Source organism: Drosophila sulfurigaster, chromosome 2R, assembly GCF_023558435.1.
Source record: "Drosophila sulfurigaster albostrigata strain 15112-1811.04 chromosome 2R, ASM2355843v2, whole genome shotgun sequence".
NCBI lineage: Eukaryota > Metazoa > Arthropoda > Insecta > Diptera > Drosophilidae > Drosophila > Drosophila sulfurigaster.
In genome coordinates this window covers 1,480,766-1,483,642 of record NC_084882.1, presented here as the reverse complement: position 1 = coordinate 1,483,642, position 2,877 = coordinate 1,480,766, and the positions used below count along the sequence as shown (strand labels likewise).

At 34.2% G+C, this 2,877-nt stretch overlaps 1 long non-coding RNA gene across 1 annotated transcript; it reads right to left on the bottom strand.

Annotated features, from left to right (window-relative positions):
- Positions 1 to 2,263: 2,263 nt before the first annotated feature.
- LOC133838974 (uncharacterized) lies at positions 2,264 to 2,877 on the bottom strand. The gene is made up of 3 exons (XR_009894039.1): positions 2,583 to 2,877; positions 2,411 to 2,448; positions 2,264 to 2,340 (listed from the first exon to the last, which is right to left on the bottom strand). It is a non-coding gene; the product is annotated as an uncharacterized LOC133838974 (long non-coding RNA).

Genomic DNA, 2,877 nt, shown 5'->3' with positions numbered 1-2,877 from the left:
CATAGTGTTGATAAACGAACAAAGTCAGCTGTTCAATTGACTTTGTAGTGTGCTTAAATTAGTGAAAAATCTTTGCAAACTTTCACTGTTTATTTTGTGGTGCAACAAATTGATTTATTATTTCTGATTATGGCAAATCGTAGCAAAGGTATTTATAAATGTATCTTAGATTACGTGTTTTGATTATTATGACTTTTTGTCCAACTGTGAAGTGTTTTATATGTATATCTTTTTAGCTTAAAACTAACAAGTTTGTTTGTGTTCCGTGGTGTATAACTTATAAATGGCACAACGTTGCAAAAAGGTAAAAACGCAAAGTTATTACCAAATGTATCCTTAATATCGTAAAACTAATCATTTTTGCAACTTTTTGCACGTTTCTTCAAAAAAATGACTTATTTCCAGCAACTTATGAGCTCCCACACGCTGCACTTCTCGAAGTTTGGGAGAAAAACAGGCGCTCGGAAGATGCTCTAAGAAGCTACATACAAATACAACTTTACGGCGAGCAATTTGATGAAACTTTAAATCAGCAAATATCAACCAAAATTAAATGTTTCATTGGTTATATTAAAAATCTGCAATCTTCACTTTTATCGACCAGATCAGATGCCAATTTTCGCCTTAACCTTGGTCCTGCCTCAATGTATGTCAAGCGTTTGCGACCAGACTTGTCGCGTGGAATATCATCTTTAAAAAACTCAATTTTTAAAGATGATGCGAGCCATTGCGCATGCTTTTTTTTGAAACGGTCGAGCATTCTGTTGCATTTTGGCAAATTAGTGGTAATAAATCCAAAGAATACCCTGAGCTTATCTTTTATTATGTTTTGCTGGACATCACTTAATTCAGCCTCATCAATATTTTGTAAGACAAACTGCTGCACAGCAGCTTGTTGGCGGTTGTTGTCGCTCCAAACATCAAGCAACGTTGAATGTAAGAATGTAACTGCAACTGTAACATTGAGTATTGCCGTAAATCGGGCAAAAATGTTAACCACTATTTGATTGTTAACAGTTTGGTTAATAACATTCAGCTTTAATATTGCCTCGACCGGCCTAGACGCACAAGTTACACTCCACAGAAACACAGATACATTTGTTAGTAGCGGCCTAAAAACATACCAACAACACATTGTACGATTGGACAACATAACACATGTACAAAAAATTTAGTGCCAATAATTAATATTACATACCTTGACGATTAAATTCCATATCTAAGCTTTTTTGTTTAATTTACAATTTGAAGATAAAACTCACAGAAAAAATCATAAACTTTCGCGCCAAATTATTTTTTTAGAGTGGCCAGATCATAGTCTTCAAATATGGACGAATAACAAAATACCAGCGAAGTCTAAAATTTTTTAAAAATATGTTTCGGTATATTTGAAGTATTCTAATTCAAAAAATAAAGTCAATTTAATAATACCGAACACAAAAAAAAATGTAAAAATGCCGCATTTTGCGACTTTTTGCCCATAGCAATTTTTTTAAACCAGTTAAGACCTCCCCATCCTTTTTTTTAATATTTGCGAATATTTCCCAAACTTTACTTCTTCCCTTTTTATACCCGCTACCCATAGGGTAGAAGGGTATTATAACTTTGTGCCGGCAGGAAATGTATGTAACAGGTAGAAGCAGGCATCTCCGACCCTATAAAGTATATATATTCTTGATCAACGTCAACAGCCGAGACGATATAGCCATGTCCGTCTGTCCGTCCGTCCGTCTGTCCGTATGAACACCTAGATCTCAGAGACTATAAGAGATAGAGCTATAATTTTTTTTTCAACAGCATTTGTTATGTTTGCACGCAGATCAAGTTTGTTTCAAATTTTTGCCACGCCCACTTCCGCCCCTGCAAATCAAAAAAATCGAATAACAAGCGTAATTTTAAAGCTAGAGTTACGAATTTTGGTATATACAGTAATAGCTATAGTAGTTATGATCCCTGAAAATTTGGGTTCAGAAAAAAATTGTGGAAGTAATTAAAGAAATACTTTTGTATGGGCAAAAAACGCCTACTTACTATGGGTCTTAGTTGCTTTGGCCGACAATCTGGTATATTGTGCTGTCTATGGTATATTTTGAATGCGGTACTATATCGATATACCACATATACCATTTGGTATATTTTTTAGTATTTTTGCAGTATATTTGGTATATTTTGAGAATAATACCGCAAATATATATTGCTTTTATTCAAAATAGGTAGCGGGTATCTCACAGTCGAGTACACTCGACTGTAGCTTTCTTACTCGTTAAGGTTGAAAATATATTCGCCATTTAAAAGTTTCGATTTAATATCTTTATGCGTAGATATTGCGGCATCCAAAAGCTATAAACGAAACACACCGCCATTAATTATAAATTCCAAATATACCAATATAGAAGCATCATAGACTTACGTGATTACAAACACATGGAAAAGACAGCACTTGGTAGACTAAACGTTTTGTTAAAGGAGACAAACACTTCAATTGAGCTAATTGTTAATGTATTAACCTATTTACACATATATTATGTATGTACATATATTGTGTTGTACAATATACATACGCAATTTACTAAAGTACTTACGCTTTCGTCCAAGCTCTGCATTTTTAAAACGCAATTTGATGCGCTGCTGCTTCTGCTCTGCTTGCTATGAATGACGAGATTGCCAAAATTTCATTCGAATAATCGAAACATTTACAATGCATTCCCTCATTCTATCCATTACGCATTGGTTTGATTTTCACTCATTTTGCATACAACGAAAACAACCCTTACCAATGCGCAATTCACTTTGTTGAAACCGGTTTGGCACGCCGAATTGCAACTTAAATTTATTGTACTCAAATAACCGAAAATTTTGAGTGCATTCGTGCAGACC